The sequence below is a fragment of the Felis catus genome, chromosome C1 (assembly GCF_018350175.1).
Source record: "Felis catus isolate Fca126 chromosome C1, F.catus_Fca126_mat1.0, whole genome shotgun sequence".
Taxonomy (NCBI): Eukaryota; Metazoa; Chordata; class Mammalia; order Carnivora; family Felidae; genus Felis; species Felis catus.
In genome coordinates this window covers 136,120,900-136,143,106 of record NC_058375.1, presented here as the reverse complement: position 1 = coordinate 136,143,106, position 22,207 = coordinate 136,120,900, and the positions used below count along the sequence as shown (strand labels likewise).

General features: G+C 37.5%; 1 long non-coding RNA gene across 1 annotated transcript; it reads right to left on the bottom strand.

The window, feature by feature from the left end:
• Window positions 1-787: 787 nt before the first annotated feature.
• LOC123379389 lies at window positions 788-14,643 on the bottom strand. Its single transcript, XR_006583775.1, has 4 exons — window positions 14,495-14,643; window positions 13,210-13,318; window positions 9,598-9,742; window positions 788-1,128 (listed from the first exon to the last, which is right to left on the bottom strand). It is a non-coding gene; the product is annotated as an uncharacterized LOC123379389 (long non-coding RNA).
• Window positions 14,644-22,207: the final 7,564 nt, after the last annotated feature.

Here is a 22,207-nt window from a genome sequence, read left to right as displayed (position 1 = left end):
TCTTTCACTTCCTTTCTGTCTGTCAAGGTATTTTCCTAACACATCTGAAATTTGGGTTTAAATTGAGACCTAAATTTGACAATTGAGGTACTGATTTATGAAGACCAAGATTCCTACCGGGTAGTTTGTTTTGAGTGTGTGTGTATATATGTGTGTGTGTACTTATTTACTTATTTTTCTCATTCATTCATCTACTTACTTATAGACAGAACATTAGATAAAAATCTATTTTGAAAACACTCTAATAAGAAAGATACTAGGCAAATTCTTATTTAATATAAAAGCCACTTCAACTATTAATCATGATTACAGAAAATTCCCATTGTGACAGAATATCATTTAACTTCCAAAAACTAGAGGCAGTGACAGCACATATTTTTTAAAGCTCTCCTATGTAATAATTTTGTGTAAAGAAAGATTGTACAACCTAATCTTTGAAAGAGCTTAAATTACCAATCAAATATACATAACCTATTTCGTTTGTTAAGGTCTTGATTTTATATATTATTTTGGCTTCATTTTAACAAATATACTTGGCCATAATGAAAATAAACCTGCTGAAGTCTCCGAGGTCTGAGACAAGCTATAACACATTTCTGCACCACGGGGTGGGCTCCTGGGATACCTACTGAGAAAATGCATGCCCACTGAGCATGCCCAGACTATTAAAATGAATTGACATGTTAATGCTGACAGGAAAAGAGCACAAGAGAGCTTGCTAAATTACTGCTCAGTCAGGCACTAGGAATTCCTGAGTGGCTAACTCCTGAGCAAAACCCACAGCAAGCACAACAACAACAACAAAACTTTATTGTCAAATGCACCAAAACAAACAAACACTAACAGGGTTGTCATGTTAGTAATCCACCTACCCATAAATCATATGGATTTTAATCATACCTGCCACCTTAGCTGCTTATCCCCAGAGAAATTGTTTTCTTTTTGCTCCCTCCTTCATTCACTTTCAATTATCTGGGAGCTGTTTCGCGTGTTTATTTATTTATCTAAAGTTCACATACAGTATGCATGCACAAATTTTCTCCAGGGGTCTGGACCAGGCAGATCATACGAGGATGCAGTGGAGCGTAGCAGCTAACAGCTCAGATGAATGTACTCAGTCTCAAAAACCTGCTTTGGACCATGAGGACAAGGAAGGGGGAGGACAGAAAGTAATTAGTGTGTGTACAATGATTGATTATGGCTTAATATTCAGGCATTTCACCTTTACACCACGACAGGTAGACGTAGAGAATGATGAAACAGGAAATCCTTGCGGTTTTTGATAAGTGAAGGGAAAAAAAAGCAATAACAAAAAAGACTGGCTTTCCACATTTAAGTCATTAGCTTTCTCCGCTGTGGAGGTGGAATAAAGTTTATTCACTTTTAAACGCATAACGTTTGATCAGTCTATTCAACGCATCTAAGAATTGTTCAAAATCTCACATGTTAAGATGAACGCGGGTAAGTGACTTCTAGCCCTGGGCAGTCAGAGAGGAGACAGAAGGAAGCCGTACATTTCAGATGAAATTCTCTAATCTCGCCCTCGTGTTGTCTTACTCTCATGAACAACTTCAGAGAATAATACCAATTTGGCTACTCAAGGAATAAGTAGTGAACTGCTCGTGACCTTTCCTCAGCTCCAGGAAGTGAAAGAGTAGCACAGATCCATTGTGGAGCCCGTAACCTTTAGACACAAAAATCATTTTCATGAGACAAAATTGGGCAAAAGGTAGGTATGTTAGTGAGGGGAAATGCGAGAGAAAGGAAACTTTCGTTTTATTATATCTGTCAAATTCAAGGGTTTTGGATACTGTGGTGTAAGTCACCATGGCTTTTTATGCACATTCTGATCTATACTGGTCAAGCTGTGTATCAGCTGCATCTCTAGCTAGAATCTGTTTAGAACACCCATAGAAATTAAAAGGATCACATGGAGTTTGACATTTTGCAAAATGAAAGAATAATGGATGTATTATGTTGTGGGTTTTTTTTTTCTTTTAATAAAAATGTCTAACTGACCCTTGGGAAGCTGGGCTCGAAGTTTAGAAGTCTGAATCATTTTTCTTCCTCTTTATGCTTAAAAAATATAAGGATGTGATTTTTCAACTTCATATTTTATTTGATATTTCAGTAAATTTAAGTTATCTTCCTTGCTCATAAAGCATAAATGGAATAGTCTCAGTTTACCCTAAAATAATTTGGTGTCTTCTAGTAACTTAGTTTATATCTAAATGTCCAATAATCAAATCTCCCTGCTCTATTTATTTGTTTTTCTTCTTATAATTGTGGCCAAGAACATGCCACAAACACAAGATGTGTTAGATTTTTAACCTCAGGTCTGAACAGTATAAATAATCCATATCCTATTACATGTAAAATCATAGTCTTCCAAAGTGCCAGATTATTGATGCAAAATAGGCACTTAAAATATTTTGAGGTAGAAGATAAATCATTGAATCACATTTCAGAGATATTTTACCATTATAATCTATATTTTACAGTTTATGATCATGATTTTATACTTTCTATAATCTTCCCTAAAAATTATAATCATTAATTTATTCAGCAGTGACTTATCCAGCACCTAGTATATTTCAGGTAGGTATTAGATCACAGTGTCTTAGATATAATTGTTGCATAAATGTAGATACAGATATGGATAGACCAATCTGTTATCTATCTATCCACTTCATTTCAAAAATATCAACTTCGAAGTTCATAATTAGATGAAACTGAGCATGGTTTAGCTGTACTGAAATAACCAAAATATGCCAGTAACTTTTTTTTAAGTTTATTTTCTTATTTTTGAGAGAGAAAACATGTGTGTGAGCAGGGGAGAGGCAGAGAGAGCACAAGAATCCCAAGCAGGCTCCGTGCTGTCAGCACAGAGTTCAACATGGGGCTTGAACTCATGAACTGTGAGATCATGACCTGAGCCAAGAACGAGAGATGGACACTTAACTGATTGAGCCACCCAAGCGCCCCTCAATAACTTTTTTTTTAATGTTTATTTGTTTTTGAAAGAGACAGAGAAAGAATGCGAGTAGGTTAGGGGCAGAGAGAGAGGGAGACACAGAATCCAAAGCAGGCTCCACTCTCTGAGCTGTCAGCATAGAGCCCGACACAGGGCTCGAACTCATGAGCTGTGAGATCATGACCTGAGCCGAAGTCAGATGCTCAATGGACTGAGCCACCCAGGCACCCCTTAATAACTTTTAATGTGCCAAAAGAAAAAGGCCAACAAGACTCTGATTACCCAGTCTATATAGCTCTATCTGCATCACATGGATGACAAGACAAAGGAGCCCAGAGCAGAACATAGTGCATCACAGAACTGCAAGAAATCCCCAGGGAGGCTGAGAAGGAAGAGTTGAGGAGAGAGATTAAAGGAGCCAGGGGAGTATGTGAAATGGGAAGAGAATATTTCAAGAAAGAGAATCCGATATTGTCAAAAGGTCACACAACATAAGGACTGAAGGGGTCCTTGGCTTAGTAAGAAGATGCCATTGCTGGTATTGCAGGAGTGGTGGAGTAAAAGCCAGATGGCAGTAACCTTAGAAATACACAGGAGGAGAAAATGAAGATACAACTAGTATGGAAAAAGTATTTTAGAGTTCTTCACTGAGAGGGGAGACAGAAAAATGAGACCATAGCTAGAGCAGGCATCTGAAACAGGAGGAAGATTTCAGGGACACCGTACTGCAGCTACCTATACTGTAGTCTGGGTCTGGCTCCTCTTGGAGGTGTGCCTTACACAGACAGTGCAGCCCTACGCGGTGGCGCCATTACTGTTTATGTGTTTGTTCAGTCATTTTTAAAATAGGAGAATCTTCGGCACGTTGAAGTGCTCATGGGAAGCGGCCAATAGTGAAGAACAGATTAGAGAGATTAAGGAAGGAGAGAGATATTCAAAACAAGTGCAATGGTCACAGGGGTGCAGTGGGGGCATCTCTTCTTTTTTAAACAAGTATGAATTCAGGTCAGCCTGTACCACTTACAGTTCTTCCAGTGATGTACATGTGGCTACGCTTTGTCAAACAGCCCATTTCCACCCTAGCCAAGCCACCTCTAAATTTTACTTTTAGAAATTTTATCTTTTATACCATCTATATGTGACATTATTTGAAGCTTTTTCTTAAAATTTGTTTATAGAGAGAGTGTGAGCGGGGGGGCAGAGAGAGAGAGAGAGAGAGAGAGAGAGAGAGAGAGAGAGAGAGATTGAGAATCCCACACAGGCTCCTCACTGTCAACATAGCTCCTGACGCGGGCTTGATCCCAGGAACCATGAGATCATGACCTGAGTCAAAATCAAGAGTCAGATGCTTAACCGACTGAACCACCCAGGTGCCCATGACATAATTTATTTGACGTAGAAGGTTTCAGCTGTTTTTCCACTGATGTATCCCTAGCTTCTAGACCACTGTCTATGGGAGGTGCTTAATTAATATTAGCACCAAAATATCTATTTTGGTCATTTTATGATACAGATAACTTGCAAAATTGTGTTATTTTCTTGAAGAAGATACAACTGTTTGTATAGACAACAGAGAATTCACATTTTTTTCTCATGTTGGTAGACATTGATTTTGTTCACATGTATCCACCATCTATTCCCCAGTAACTCAAGAGTATTGTAATTGGTCTTAGCAGGTTGCAGTTGGCCTATCAGTCTGCCAACTGCTTTGTGGGAATTGCTTTGTGGTAGGTATGCATGGTATCCAGAACTGGCCAATGAGATGCATGGAGACGCTGTCCTATGGGATTCTGGAAAATGTCTCTGTGCTAACAAAAAAAGAAACTTACAGAAGAACTATATCCTTATCTTCCATCTATAGCGTTTATCTCCATTTTATACCTGCAGCTAGGGCACCCATGTTATAAGCATGGAAAGAATGAACTTGCTGAGATTACTGGAGAAGAAAAGCTTCGGCCCTTTTATTTACTCCCTCAAGTGTATCCCACTACCACCTTACCAAGTGCCAGGGGTAGAAATGACAGCCATAATCCTTAATTTGAAAAGTTTACAATCTCCTGGTTTTGAAGACAACATGTCCACGTGTAGGTTAGAGGACACACAAAAAGGTTAATAAGCAAGTGTTTCTTATCTGAAGGCTTGCCTAGGGACAGTCTACTTACAAATTGATTCAGGCTGTTGACAGATTTTTAGCAAGATAATTCTAATGTAATGTAACATAGTCTTAGGAGTGACATTCCATCGCCTTGTGCAGTCTGTTGGTTAGAAGCAAATTACAGGGATGCCTGGGTGGCTCAGTCAGTTAAGCATCTGACTCTTGATTTCATCTCAGGTCATGATCTCTCAGTTCATGAGGGCAAGCCCCTGCATCGGGCTCTGTGTTGACAGTGCAGAGGCTGCCTGGGATTCTCTGTCTCCCTCTCTCTCTGCCCCTCCCCTGCTCACTCTCTGTCTCTCTCTCAAAATAAATACACTTAAAAAAATAAAAAAGGAATAAGTTATAGGCCCCACCCCCAATTGAAGAGGGGATTATACAGGGGGTTGAAAGTGGACTCTTGGGGCACCTGGGTGGCTCAGTCAGTTAAGCATTCGACTTCAGTTCAGGTCATGATCTCACAGTTCGTGAGTTCGAGCCCCGCGTTGGGCTCTGTGCTGATAGTTCAGAGCCTGGAGCCTGCTTCCGATTCTGTGTTTCCCTCTCTCTCTGCTGCTCCCCCACTCACGCTCTGTCTCTGTCTGTCTCTCAAAGATGAATAAACATTAAAAAAAAATAAAATAAAATAAAGTAAAATAAAATAAAATAAAATAAAATAAAATAAAATAAAATAAAATAAAATAAAATAAAATAAAATAAAATAACAAAGTGGGACTCTTCAGGGTCATCTTTCCTTGTTGACCACATCAATGATTAACATCCTTTCAACATGGGAAATAAATTCACCACCTTCAAAGTTTCCAAGAGTCTTATGCTTGCTTAGCACCAGCTCAAAATTCAAAAACTCATTATTTAAATCAGGTAAGAATGAGGTTTCTGGGTATAATTGTTAAGAATAGTTAGCTTTCAGGCCTTTCTCTCCTGTAACACTAAAGACACAGTTATCTGCCTCTAAAAAACTCAATATAAAATGGCGGGACACAGAAATAAGTTCTGAAATCCAGCCAAGCAAATGTTTGGAGTTTCTTGATTAGAATTTAAGGACTGGGAATAATTCTCTGTGGCTCTAGGCTCCCTGCTATGGCTTAGTTCTGCTTTTTGAGTCACTCTTCTTTAAAAAAAATTAATATTTACTTTTGAGAGAGAGAGAGAGAGAGAGCACAAGTGGGGGAGGAGCAGAGAGAGAGGGAGAGAAAGAATCCAAAACAGGCTCCAGGCTCTGAGCTGTCAGCACAGAGCCTGACACGGGACTCGAACTCACAAACCACAAGATCATGACCTAAGCTGAAGCTGGACGCTCAACCAACTGAGGCACCCAGGCACCCCTTAAGTCACTCTTCTTTTTTCATGAAAGGTGCACAGGTTTTCAGCTAAGTAGTTCTGTCAGTACCTCCTGTCAGTAGAATTGTGGTAGTCTGACATTCTTTTTTCATACTGTACTGTTTTTTGTTGGTTTTGTTGATTTGTTGTCATGTATATATAGATATAAATAGATATAGATATAAATGTAGTGTCTATATGTATATATACTGTCTATACACACACACACACACACACACACACACACACACACACAATTATACAATGGAATATTACTCAGTCAAAAAAAGAATGAAGTCTTGCCATTTGCAATGATGTGGATGGAGCTACATAATATGCTAAGTGAAATAAATCAATCAAAGACAACATACATTTTCACTCATGTGGAATTTAAGAAAGAAAACAAATGAGCAAAGGGAAAAAAAGAGAGGAGGCAAACCAAGAGACAGACTTTTAACTATAGTGATAGTGACCTCCTTATCGCAACAATTATTTCAAGTATTTTCTAGGTCTCCTGTGGATTTCTACGGGGTTCACATCTTCAGACAAAAACCAGGCCCATGATCTTTTGAGATAATCCCTCTCCCCTGGTGTCCTGATAAAATGCCTACGGAACACCACACTCAATTTAGCAGAATGTTTATGATTTGATTGGGAAAATCTGTGAGGCATATTGTTTATCTCCCGATAGGCCCATTTTTGTGACTGAATATCCTAAACTTTTCACCTTTCTGAGGATTTAGTAGAAGGTTGTAGAGTCACAACTTCAACTTTTTCTCCAGAGCAAACATTTCTGACAATGAATCTCTTAATATTGATTTTCCCCCCAATCTGCAGAGACTGGGAATTTTCAAATCATCAAGTCTTGGTTCATTTTTTTGTTGGTAACTCTTCCCTCAATTTCTCTCATCTTTAACTACAATCAGCAAGAATAAACAAGACAGCACCTCTACCACATTGCTTAGAAAGCACGGGGTGCCTGGGTGGTTCAGTCGGTTAAGCGGCCGACTTTGGCTCAGGTCATGATCTCGCGGTCCGTGAGTTCGAGCCCCGCGTCGGGCTCTGTGCTGACAGCTCAGAGCCTGGAGCCTGTTTCAGATCTGTGTCTCCCTCTCTCTGACCCTCCCCCGTTCATGCTCTGTCTCGGTCTCAAAAATAAATAAACGTTAAAAAAAAAAAAGAAATCAGCTGTATTACCGAATTCATCACCTACATTTCTGTTTTTCATATAACTATAGAAGACAATTTTGGTAAGCTTTCTTACACTGTATAACAAGAATCCCCCTTCCTCTAATTTTCAATATCATACTCTTCCCTTCATTGTGAGCCCTCAGTGACAGCGTCCTCACTGTCCAGATATCTGCCCAAACTAGGCATTTTCTATCATGCTTATCAAAATTCCTCTACCTATACCCATAGCGTGCTTCAAAGTCACTCAAGGATTTTTACTTAATAGTTTTCTATACCATGTAGCAAATTACCACAAGCTTAGTGGCTTAAAACAAAATATATTTATTACTTCACTGTTTCTATGGCTCAGGAGTTCAGGCTGTGTTTTGGCGGAGTCCTCTGTAAGGACACACAGTCAAGGTGTTGGTGAAGGCTGTGATTGTCATTGGAAGGTTCGACTGAGGAAGAATTCACTTCCAACTTGACTCAGGTTGATGGCAGAATCCATATTTATTTTGACTAAAAAATTGAGGGAGTTAGCTTCTTACTGGCTACAGGCCTTAGCTCCTTCCCATGTGGGCCTCCTAAGATGGCCTCTTTTTATTTCAAAGCCAATAAGAGAGAAAGTCTCTAAAGCAAGTCTGCTGACAAGACAGGCAGGTTATTAAAACATGTTACATAATCATGGGAGTGACTCCAATCACATATGCCATATTCCACTGGTTAAAATCAAGTCAATGTTCTCACCCACTCTCAAAGGAGATTATAAGAAAGTAGTGAACATAAGAAGGTGGGTGTTATGGGTTGAACTGTGTTCCTCCAAAATCCATTTGTGGAAGCCTGATCCCCAGTACCTTTGAATGTAATTGCATTTGGATATAGGGTCTTTAGAGATATAATTAAGTTAAAATGAGGTCTTTGGGTTGTGCTCTAATCCAACCTGACTGCTGTCTTTATAAGAAGAGATTAGGAGACAGACATGTACAGGGGAATGACCATATGAAGACGAAGACAGAAGATGGCCATCTACAAGCCAAAGAGAGAGGCTTGAGAAGAAATTAGCCCTGCTGACACTTTGATCTCGTACTTCTAACTTCCAGAATTGTGAAAAAATATATTTCTGTTGCTTGAGCCACCCAGTCTATTGTATTTTGTTATGGAAGCCTTAGCAAACTAATATAGTATGGTCATTGGGGTTAACCTTAGTGTCTGTCCTCCACAATTCCAGAAATTTTTGACGGTTGTAAGATATTGTCTCAAGGAACTTGTGGTGTTCTTCTAAGGCGCCTTAGAGTCCTCCTCCCAAGAGGTAGAGGTAAAACGGGCAAACATACAGGACTCTAGAGCTCTTAAATCCAGTTCAGTGAGAGAATTATACTTTAATTTGTTCTAAATACGAGAATTCTACATCATGAGAACTTTTCAAATTCAAAGAATCTCCGTAGTCTTATCTGATATGGCCTATCCCAGGAATATGTTCTTCCTACAGAAATTGTTTTGATTGTGAAAATAGCACTGGATTAGTATTTAAGAGATTTATTAAACTCTAACATCCACTCTGATACATGCCAGTCTGGCAATTTTGAACAGGTCCCCTAAGCTCTCCGGGTTTTTGTTTCTTTACCCATGAAACGAGGAGTTTCTACAAAATGCCTCTAGATTCTTTCCTATCTCTCAGTAATGTGAATCACAGCCATGTGTATATTTTGTGGTTAATCACTTTGCTTCCATTTCTGTACTAATAGGGGAGACATAATAATACTCTATTATACAAAGTTTGCTCTGCCTGATCGATGATGAAGATTTCTGATAATTAAAGGCAAAACGTATATTTGTACTGAAAAAGAATTTGACAGTATTCCTCAGCATCAGAAACATGAATGGGAGTTACATGTTGAGCCCTGACTGTGGTTTTTATTTCTCGGTTACTTGTCTTTGAGAAAGGAAATGAAATTAGACGTAATAGATTGGAACTTACTTTTATAAGTTCTGTCCGTCTGAAGAGAAAGTCTTCCCAGTCAATCTGAAGAGAAAACATTCTTGTATCTTAAACCACAAATCGTAGTTTTTAACCTTTGTGTTTTCAGAGCTGACTTTATAGAGCTGAGATGTCTCTTTGGTGTCTGTGTAAAGCAAGAAAACAAGTGACAAATTAGAAAGTAAAAATCAACTTCTTTTGTTCAAATGCCAAGCATCTCATCTGTATCTGTATTGCTTCGAGATTTTTCACTCACTGATATGGGAAGTTGAATCAACGACGAATTCTTTATCCTCACACCTGTAGTAGTCTGAACTGGCTGCCACAGTTAAAAATTTGTAATTTTCCTGTGTACTGTCAAAACTCAGCCCAGAGACTACATACACATTCACCTTCATTCACCGTAACATTCTAAATATTCATTTCCTTTAGGCAGTGGTTCAAAATTTGAGGTCAGCATGAGTTAAGAAACTTTCAATGTTCTTTTCATTCTTAGTTGTCACCTATCCTGTCTTCAGGATTCAGACACCTTCTGTCTTCAGTTTCCCCAGTGAAGGTCGCTGAATAAAATTCTCTGAATACTTAAAAGACCGTGTTTCTAAAGCGATGTCAGGCTAGCATGAGCTCTCTGATGTACAGGTGACAGGCAAGGAACTAAATTGGCCACATTTGCTGAATTATCCAAACCCATAGGGGGCAGGATTCCACCTGGTTGGGATCTTCCACTGGAGTAAACTCAGGGACCAGCTTTTTATGAAATGAAATGGGCTGTAAGGGAACAGCCAAAGTGACGGCAGATTTTGTGTTCAGTGACCGTATGGTTTTCATTATCTTGTTCTCAACGAAGAATTCATCCAAAGAACAACCAAATGAAAGCAACGTGTAAACCATGTCAACCCATCCTTGGATGAATGTGTCACATTTGCTCTGTTATCTAGCAGTGATCGGTGATGGTGTAAAGGTGGGGAAGAATGAGGAGAAGGAAAGGTAGTGCAAAAAGAAAGTATGGTAGGAGCAAGGAAAAATAAATGTGTCAGCCATTCAGCTGTCTCATTATGTAGCTTCCCACACTCACCAAAGATGTAATTCATCCTGCAGGTGCAAACATTGTTGGCTTTCTCATAGACTCTTGACGGATGGACCGGATGTATGTTTCCTTACCCCAGATGCTCTTTAAGAATACCGGCAATGAGATAGGGGATTGTGTGCACCTGAATCAGCACATTCAGTGAGTCTTATTTGTCTCATTTCTTGTTTAAAGAACCAGTGGTATTGTGCACAGAGAAACAAAACCTAGGCAGAGGGCTTTTTTTTTCTTTTACTACAGAAAGATGGCCAATCTAAACACCTTCTTGAGTCACTTTTTATAACTGCCTCTGAGATAAATATGACATGACTCTCTTGATTACTCATCACCAAGAGACACATTAGTGGACAATTATCAGAACACATGACAATATTGCATCCTGAAATAAAATTCATCCTTATGTTTCCTATAAGGTTTTCAAGGATCTGAGGTGGATTTTCCACTACAAATTAAGGGGGGGGCATAGAGGTTTTCTTTCAAGTCATTTGAATGGATAATATAGTAGAAATAGGAATGTCCATTCTATCTGAATCAGTGGCTCTCTTCCCTTCCCTGCTTATTAGCTCCCACCAACTCTGAGGATCCAAAATCCCAAACAAAACTGATTCTTTTCTGGTTGAAGTTCCATTGACTCTTGGCAAAAAGCAACTTCCTGGTTCAAAGAAAAAAGGCTTATAAAAAAGCTCACAAGGCTTCTTAGACATCAAATGAGTCTTACGAAACCACATTTTGATGAGCTAAGTGTAAATGAATCAGAAACACATGGATTAAATTTCCCTTGAAATACACATGGGTTTGAAAATCAAGGAAAAAGTGTTTAGCCAAATGTGTTTTGGGTTTTCTTGAACTGAAAACATTTGAAAAAAGTTGAGGCATTTGCTAAACCCTAATACACTGTTGTGTTTGCTCAACCCTCTTCTAAATCAATTAAATTTCCACGAGGCTTCCTCCATTCCCTTGTGGTTTGTCTTGTCACCTCTGTCTTGACACTTTATAGACCAAACCAAGTTCCCATTGAAAAAATAGACTGTTCTTCTAGATCCACTTAAATGTGAGGTAGTTATTTAAAAACCCAGTGAATCAGAGACATTAAGGGATGGAAAAGCACCCATTAGGTCATGTATTCTATCTTGAGGGTTGGAGCACATGCACTCACAGCTCTCTAGTGCTTTATCCAGTATAGTTTTAAATGTCTCAAGTGACAGGATTTCCACCACCTCCCTTGGGAGAGTGTTGTGCATTCTAATAGATTTTGCCATTAGGAACCGTGCCTAAGTGTGTAACAGAGGGACAATGGGATGTCTGAGGGGGGAGAAAAGGTATTATGGATAATTAACTCTTTCGCTACTCAGTATCAATCACCTGTAGCATGTTCAGCAACTTTCTTTGGCATTTCAGCACTCCCAATGTGCTAGACGTGTGGATTACTGCATTGCTAGTTTTCACTTAAAAAACAAAATTTTGTTAGTGGTATAAAATTAGGCCTATTTTAATGTAAGATAAAGCTCCACAGTGAACAGATCCATCGCAATAGAAATATGGACACTCATAGATATATTTTATTTGATAATACTATCTTAATATTCCTTAAATATACACGACTTTGAGTGTCAAGGTTTTTTTTGATCAAGATGTGGCGTCCAAATGGCCCCAACCCGAACCTAAACACAAGCACCCCCCGTATATGTATTTTATTACCTATCTGCTCTCCAAACTGCCTTCCTTCTGCTGCTAGTATCTTTTCTTTAAGCCTCTTTCACAGCAAATTGAACTTATTTTCCATTTCTCCTGCTCCTAGGCAAGCCACCCGTACGGAGGAAATATGTTTGTCTTTCTAGGTAGAAAGGAAACCCTAGCTTTCAATACAACTAACATGTTTTTAGAGGTCTTATGGCAGAGTTTACATTAATTTGCTCTCGTTCTCATTCTACTTACAAATGAGTTATAAGTCACATAATGACTTACATGGCCTGTCATAGTGCTACTATGCTGACCTTTTCAAGATTCTGCATTGTGAACAGCTGACAGGCATACCTCTTCCACGCCAGCTACTGCAACCTATCAAACTTAACCAGTGAAGTGGCAAGAAGAATCAGGTAAGGGGAATGGAAAACTGCATATTCCTGACTTCTCTTTTTAATTTCTCTCTCATATGAGGTGGCTTTTCATGTTTCACATTATCTTTTATTTTCCTTTTAAAATGAGCATTTTCCTGTCCCTTCAGCCTGTTCTTTATGTTATCTTGCCCCTCTCTGTGCATTTCTGGGTCAGTCATACAAAATGAGTCCCCGCTTGGGGGCACAGAGTTGAGACTTTTGTATCTAAGTCGCTCTCTTTTTTCTACTGTGTTAAGATTTGGGGAGGGGAAGTAGGGATTGGGATAAAAATTTTTCAAAATTCTACATTCATTTGATGATTATCACACCTTCTCACTTTAAATTGTGTTTCTTAAAGATATTTCAAATAATATTTACGGCCACGGACTTGCTTTTCAATTACTCCATTCTGCACCTAATAATACCTACCTGAGTAAATGAGCTGGGCCATTTTCTCCCTCTGTTACAGCAAACTGAGAAGTTGCTCTATTCAGTCTGTTTATATTACTGCGGCAGCTTTGGTTATCATGGTATTTTCCTGCAACAGATACAGCTTTCCTTTTTACATTTTTCTTTAATCTTCTAAGTCAACCCTCGTGGCCCTTTAATAAGAGTGTTACTCTTTGAATTTCTTCTAATGGTTCCCCTTTCTCTCTTGCTTAAGGGGATTGCTGTTAATATTTAACAATTTCAAATTTCTGTTTTTAAAAGAGGATATTGGACTTTTGGTATCTAGGCTGCTTTAAATTTATATCAACTTTTTCACAGCAAAGACTGAAAAACACATATACAACTGTCATTTGGTAGCAATCAGGACCAAAAATGGGGAGAAATACTGTTTTTCTTTCTTCCTTAAAAAATATTTGATATTCAATGATTACAAGCACAGTGTGAGAATAATATTCTGACTCAGGTTACTTACTTCTGTATTCTAATCTGAATTTGGTAAATTTCTGAGTAAAGGGCTATTTATTTTCCCATCTAGAAAATGCTTTAAATCAGGTCTCATGTTCAAAAACAAAACAAAACAAAACAAAACAAAACAAAAACAAAAACAAAAAAAACAACTGAGAAATAAAGGGCTGAGTTCCTCATGTCGAGTTAAATGTTGAGATTATGATAAGCATATGATGCATGCTGCCATATTATGGCCACTAGCTTGTTTTTTTCATTAATGGCAAAAGTGAAACCAGATTCTGTTATGTATACAATGCGATGCCTTCAGCTTACACAAACTTAGTGCAGTCAAAAAATCTATCAGGAAGAGCTGAGGGTGAGGCTTTGTTCTAGTAAGTTCAAATACACGTATTTTACTTTCTACTTGTTATATAACGGGCACCTTTAAATAAATGTCAATATGCATTTCATCTTAATAAGCACGTCAGATGAGTCACTGTCTGAGAGGGAATTTGAATTCAATGTTTGTTTCTTTAAAATGCTTTTATTCTATCTTACAAATACACGTTATTTCAAAAGGAGATATTAATAAGTTCTCAAAAGCCAATATTTTCTATGCTACAATCATTCCATAGACATTGGGAAAGAGAGAAAATATTTATAAAGCATTTAGTGATGAGTAATTCACAAGGAAATAATTATAAATACAAGTCAAACAAATTGGCAATTGTTTGCATTTCAAATTAGAAGTCACATAAAATGAAGCATTGCTCTGATGTGCTTCATGAGCATTTTAGGGAAAGCTATTTCTACCTACATTTGTGGGGCTCACATGGAGGTCTGGCTGATAGAACATTAGTCTGAGGGTCTGGATTTCATAAAGTCACTCCTGGCTCTATCAGACCTCGCTGTGTGGCCTGGTGGAATTTACTCTGGATTTTCTGTATTTCAGTTTCCTCATCAGTGCAGCTGGGGATAAAAAGAAATTTAAAAAATATATATATGTGTAAGGTATTTATGGTTAAGCAGGCTAACAATTTGTTCAGATCAAGCCATGTTTTTCATAACAAACATGTTTCCCCCAAAGTCACTAATATTCATAATAGACTCAAGTTCATCTAGACTCTTTAGGTAATAATGCATATCTACTTAAGAGATGAGGAAATTCAGCTGAAGAGATAACAAGACTGACCCAGGGCCACTATGGGTATCAGAAAAACCAGCTAATGACTTGTTTATAGAACAAATATTACTTAATATGTTCAACAAATATTACTTGATATAATCTTATAATGCTCAAACTAAATTAGCCACAGACAGACTTTCCTTGGTTATTAACTCCTTAATTGATGCTGTCATTACTATCTGCTTGTCCTTATCCTCTATGAATACCAAAGAGCAAAAAGGCGAAGGTTTCAAATCTCTTTTCAAGAGGTATGCTTAAAAATCCCCAAATAGTCAAACTTACTTGTATTCTCAGCCAATGGAGAAGAATGAATGACCAGGGAGGGAGAGAGGTCAGCATAGGCAGACAAAGTCATGCCAGCCCTTGAAGTAATTCAAAAGGTGATGCTTCTCGCCACACAGAAAATAAGTTCAATAAGAAAATAAGTTTAATAAGAAAATAAGTTTAATAAGAAAATAAGTTTAAGAGAATAAGTTTAATAAGAAAACTTATTAAAATATAACTTGTGCAAAAATACATACATGACCAATTAAATTTGTGATCATGCTTTTGTTTGACTCATGTGTGGTTCAGTTGAGCCATGCACAGCCAGTAACAGCAATGACTATCATGTAGGGGAGATCATGTTCCCAGGTTTACTTGGACAGTCCAAATAAGCACTTATCCTTGCTTCTTCTTATCATTGTCCTAAATTTTTCACCCATTATTATTAGAGTGGTGTTCAAATGAGTTGGGATGGTTTGGTAGAACTCTACCTTCCAGTCATTTAGCCACTAAATACACACACACACACACACACACACACACACACACACACACACACATATATATATACACACACACACACATATATATGTATATATATTTCCTTTCATGTCTTGTGGGCTTTTTTTGGCCTTTTGCAATAACATATATAGTTTTATTTTTAAGTAAAATATTTTTATTATAATATTAAATAATTTTAAAATATTTTAATGGGAACTTAATTAATGAATTTCTGCTTGCCAAGAAAGAAGATGAAATTTTAAGTTGCACAAAATGCTTCTTGTCATTTATTATCCACTATAGGAATTGTAATGCTATCAGTAAATACATGAAAAACAGAGATGAAACTCCCTTGAAGAAGCATTAGCGTCTACTTCAAAAGTTAGGAGCTATTTATAGATGACTGTGCCAAAGAAGATAATCTGACAAATATAGCTTAAAATGGTAGGTTTTCATATGTCTCTGAAAACAAGGCTTTTCATTTAGATCAAATTAATCTACATTAATTTTGCTCGTGCTGAAGTCAAAATTTTCTGGGGTACATAAAAAAAGGAAGGTGATGACTGCTAATGTATTGGCCTTATTGGCAGAACTTCTCAAATGGTTAAGTGATGTGAATTCTATATCCTTGTTATTAGCTCTTTCCAACTGACAATTCTAACAGTAGTTCAATTTTTCTTATTTATAAATTCAAGAGGTTATAGTAGTTCATTTTGCTAAAATAAAACATCTGGCATTGTAATTTAAACATTTTGATAAATAAATAAAATTATTTGTTTTTGTACTGATAACATAACCATAAATATTGGTGAAGAAAGTGTCATGTTAAAAAAAAATATCAACAGGAAGCTTATGGAGCAGAAATATACTTGGAATTGCCTGTGGTGAGCACATAGTTTATACCTCTGCTTCCAAACAACTGTGAAAGTCTCCAATAAAAACAGAATTAGCTGTAGGCAGACTAGGTTGGTTCTTTTTTTCTGCACAGTAGGACTGACTAAAATACAGAAAATTTTGTGTTGTGTTCCTGATGAATTAAAAAAAAAAAGTATGGTAATACATGTTCTCTCTTTTCATGGTTCACCAACAAACAGACTTTAGAAAGTTTATCCTTTATAAACATTTTATCCTTTATTCTATGAAGAACTGCTTTATAAGCAAACCTAAGTAATGCAGTATTAAAACTCTTTTATAAGTCTTATATCACTGTGTTAAAAATTAGAACATAAAGAGAAAATCTTAAAATTTGTATGCAACCACCAAAGACCTCAAATACCCAAAGCAATCTTAGGAAAGAAGGTCAAAGTTGCAGGCACCACACTTCCTGATTTCAAACTATATTACAAAGCTACAGTGATCAAAATAGTGTGGTGTTGGCATAAAAACAGACACATAAATTGATGGAACAGAATAGAGAATCCTAGAAGTGAACCCATGCATATATGGTCAATTAATTCACAACAAAGGAGCCAGGAACATACAATGGGAAAAGAATGTACAAGGCTCTTTCCACACACTTTTCAATGTGTGAAAAGAGCATTGTACACTCTCGTGTCTGTGAGCATCTGTGCTTTATCTCGATTTATCTTGTACATCTGTTAGCAAGATGTATCCTAAGGTATCAGAAAAGCCTGAGAGAGGCTATTTTTTGAGTCTGGAAATGCTTAGAAATGCTTCCATATTAATAAATGGTAATCGCTCTTTTGCTTTATGTCATTTCAGCTTATGAAAGGTTTCATAGGAATGCTCTACTCTCAGCAGAGGAAACCTATGTATGCAGATCTGACTTTAACAAATCTACCTTAAAATTACACTGTTTATGATAACTCCATTACTCCAGATCCATCATAAAGTTGTAAAATCTCATAAAGGTAAGATGACATCTAAACAGGAAGCACATTTAAGTGTGCATACAGTTCTTCTTAGTTAGGAAAACACTAACTTGCTTTCCCGTACTAAGTAGACAGGAAATAGAGACGAATTTATCCTTATCAGTCCCGGCTCAATGAATAGAGGGCAGGCAGCACTATGATTTTCAGCATCCATCTTTATGCCTCCTAATTACATCAACATAAATTCTCCCTTTCACCCTGTCTACTCAACGTGGTCCCAAAGGTCATCTTGGCCAGGTCTATGTTTTATTCTTTCTAGAAAGGCTCCTAGCTCTATTTTGGACTCTCTTGGTTTATTCATGATATGAAGGTCCAATCATCTTGCTCCTATACTCACCCTCCTGTTCAAATTCTACTCTTCTTCAAAGATCTAGTTACAGTCCCACCTCCTCAGTGGAGCTATTTCAACACACATAATTCAATCTGCTGAATTCTAATGACACGTATTGCCTATATTATACAATATACCACTGAACTTATGTGTATATACTATTTACACACAGATGCATACATTGTATATATTGGGATTTTTAAATGTTTATTTATTTTTGAGAGACAGAGAGAGATGGAGTGTGAGTGGGGGAGGGGCAGAGAGAGGGGTAGACACAGAATCCGAAGCAGGCTCCAGGCTCTGAGCTGTCAGCACCGAGCCCACCACGGGGCTCAAACTAACTGTGAGATCATGACCTGAGCCCAAGTCTGATGCCTAACCGACTGAGCCACCCAGGTACCCCTGTATATATTGTTTTTAACATCATGATATTCATTTCTCCCTAGTAAATTATAAACTTTTATGGAAAGAATGGAGTCTAAGATTTGCCTACTTCTCCATTTATGTGCATCATTTGGCTGACAGGCACTTGTATTCACTTAATTAAAGGCTTTCTTTCCTTTTGATTTGTTTTTAAGGCATTCATTTATAACAAAAGGTCTTAGAATTATGATCGCCTTTACCCCTCATTATGTGCAATAAGAAACACAGAATAGGTCCTTATATTCAAGTAGCTTTTATAAGTTCTAGAAAAGCACGATTTTAGGAGTCCTACATTCCACCAGGCCTGACATCTATCCACATCTTCTGCAATACGTTGGAATTTAGCTGTTAGCATGCCCGGTCCTCGAAGATGTGGCAGTCAGTGTCCAACATGTTGATTCGAAAAGCAACAACTTGGATCCGATTTCCCTATGGGATGTCAAAATACAAGACACACTGTGACCTCTATTCCATATCTAACCTGATTTAATAGCCATTCAGCCCTTGTTAAATTTCCTTTAAGTCGAGATCATATTTGCTGCACTTTGAAGGGTTGAGTGAATGTGTGTCTCAATCAGCAGAGAGAAAGCATATGAAACAGTAACGGAACATTGATAAGTGTATGGAAGTATTAAGATGCAGAACTGTGGGTTTCATTTTCTTCTGTCTTCTTTCTTTCTCATCTTTCTCTCTTTTTCTTTTTTCAAAATCAAGTTTAGGAAAAGCTCTCGTCAATATAAAATATCTTCTTTCTACTGTCTATCAACAAATGTGTTTTAAAAAAGAGTATATGAATTCTGTTCCAATAGCGGGATTCAGTAAATAAAAACAGTAGCAATGTACTACTTTGAATGAAATCAAGATACATCAGGTTAAAATATCCTAGGAATCATAACCACTCAACCATTTTATTTTACACAAAATAATAAAATATAATGATCAAATATCAGCACCAGACATGCAGAGGATAGGAAATAAAATTCTCCGTTTTGTTTTTTTTTTCCAGTCAAGACCTCTTTTCTGGTACTGAAATTTTCATATTCTGAAGATGTGGCTTTTTGAAGGTCTCTACTAACATTTTCTAAATAATTAATTTTTTTAAATCTATTAACCGTTTTTTACATAAACATGAGTTTAAAGGTCCACAATTTTGTTTAAAATCAAAAGAATTAAAATATATTGTAGGTTATCTTACTATAACAATTTTTTTTCAGTTTCCCTAATTCCTATAGCTTATTATATAAGTCCATATACATATGTATCTTGTTGAATAATTATATCTATATATCCTTACCATATTCATCATTTTGCATAAGTGAAGCCATAACTTAGTAAAGTGATACTTTGTTATTCAAATGATGCAAATACTTGAATTATCTTGTTTGAATTAGGTCTCTCCTCTTCTGCTTTCACCAGTAAGTGTTATGTTTTATGTTACACTCATTGCACCACAGGAATTTCTTGAAGAGATGAAAGAGGGAAGACAAGGAGAGAAGCTCCTTCTTGCAAAGTTTATACAGTGATTCGATTGCCTCTGTTGCAGTGTTAAATCAAATATGCTATTTTATTAGCAAGACCAATTTTATTTGCATATAAAAACTATGTTGTAGAGGTATGGTTCCTTTGCATTGGGCATTGTCATTAAAGGAAGTAATAGCTTTCTTTGAATCTTTATTCTTTGAGAAAAAAACATATATCAGTGATGTCTTTACAAATATAATTTTTGCAGTATTAATTTTTTTAATGCTTATTTATTTTTGAGAGAGAGAGAGACAGAGAGAGCATGAGCAGTGGGAGGGACAGAAAGAGGGACACACAGAATCCGAAGCTGGCTCCAGGCTCTGAGCTGTCAGCACAGAGCCCAATGCAGGGCTTGAACTCACAAACTGCGAGATCATGACCTGAGCTGAAGTCAGATGCTTAACCAACTGAGCCATCCAGGCGCCCCCTGTAGTGTTTCTTTATGGTCATTCTTTGTATTTTGTTCTTAACATGAGCACCATTCGGGTTCTTTCACGAATGACTACTTGGTACTAGGAATACCCTCACAGACTTCTCTGGACATTGTATAGACTCCACACAAGATGTGTGGTTCAATTTGGTACCATGAGTAGCATGCCATAAGGAGTAACACACAGCCATACGGAACAGAGGTGAAACAGCTTCCTTTTAGATATTCCACGTGGCACAGAAGATTTACGTATTTGGACAATGTTTAGAACTATGAGTGGACAGGTTGCCGGGGATTAGATTATAGAAGAAATCCATTGCCAAACCAATGAATTACATGAATTAGCAACTTTGTAGTGGAAAAGTAAAAGGAGTAACTACATTAAGCAGATTCATTGCATAAGTATATAAAGTGGAAATGCAGATCAGAACAAAAAAAGGGGGGAGGGGGACATGAGAGTCTTCACAGTGCCATAGCCTGAGGGATAACAAGTGAGTGACAATTGATTGGTTTCTACTTGGATAGACCCAGAAAAATAGCTCACCAGCATAAGGCATGTCACCACAAAAGGCAGGAAGAGAACCTGAAGTTTACATAAAACTGCGAAAAGGAGATGAGAGTCAATACTCACAGTGATGAAAGCACTAGTGTCCATTGCTGTAGTGCGGGCCCCCCTCCCCCAATGTTTAATGCTTCCTTCAGTGACATAGCGTTAAAGGTTATTGACCAGCTCTGCAGAGGTACATTCAAAGTGGTCCCTGAACACTAATCTTTGGACCGTCTCAGCCTGACTTTAAAAGAGTTGTTCTAGGGGGCTGAGAGGGAAGGACTAATTAAAAACCCAGATTTCTGGTACCTGATCCCATAGATTCTGACTCTGTCAGTGTATCTGGGACGGGGCTTGGAAATATGTTTTATTTTGTTGTTGTTGTTGTTGTTCTTGTTGTTGTTGTTGCAAGGCATGTCTGAATTAAAAGATGTTACCAGGTAATGCCTTCCTAAGATTGGTAGTTGTTATTAAACTTAACAGTGTATTAGAATCACCAGGAGAGGGGCGCCTGGGTGGCGCAGTCGGTTAAGCGTCCGACTTCAGCCAGGTCACGATCTCGCGGTCTGGGAGTTCGAGCCCTGCGTCAGGCTCTGGGCTGATGGCTCAGAGCCTGGAACCTGTTTCCGATTCTGTGTCTCCCTCTCTCTCTCTCTGCCCCTCCCCCGTTCATGCTCTGTCTCTCTCTGTCCCAAAAATAAATAAACGTTGAAAAAAAAAAAAGAATCACCAGGAGAGACTTGTTAACCCACAGATTACCTGAGAATCTTCATTTTTAGCAAGTACCCAACTGATACTGATTTTCCTGGTCAAGGAACCATAAATTGAAAAACACTTGTGTGGAGTAGTTACATATTCAAATACCAGTAAAACCTAAATAAAAATATATTTGCATGAATCATACTGAGCATAAATAATGAAAAAACGAGGGATCTGTGTGAATTAGAGAGGGCATGCCCAAACTAAGTGTATTTATAATGTAGTTTCTTCTAAACTATTCTACAGGTCAATTGAAAGTTTTCTGAGATAAAATTCTACTCTATGCCCTTTAATGTGCGATTTCTAGCTCTGCGAACTTAGATTGAGCATAGCTTTCTATGAATGTGGAAATGTCATTCATTTATTCATTCATTCCTTCCAGTTATTTATTGACTAACTTGTGTATGCTAGGTGCTGTTCTTGGTGGATGGGATATATCAGTAAATAAAATTGTAAAAAAAAAATAGTCCCCTTATGAAGAAATGTACATGGAACCTACCCACTTCTACATAATTTTAGTTTAAAATTGAAATATAATTAATCTTAAGGTCTGCCTCACTTATTAGTTAAAATTCCCAAGAATGCAACCATTGCATATCAAACCAAAAATAAATGTCTAAGTTTCATAATCTCTTAGTAAAATACTTATATTGCTTAGATCAGCTCACTGCTAAGA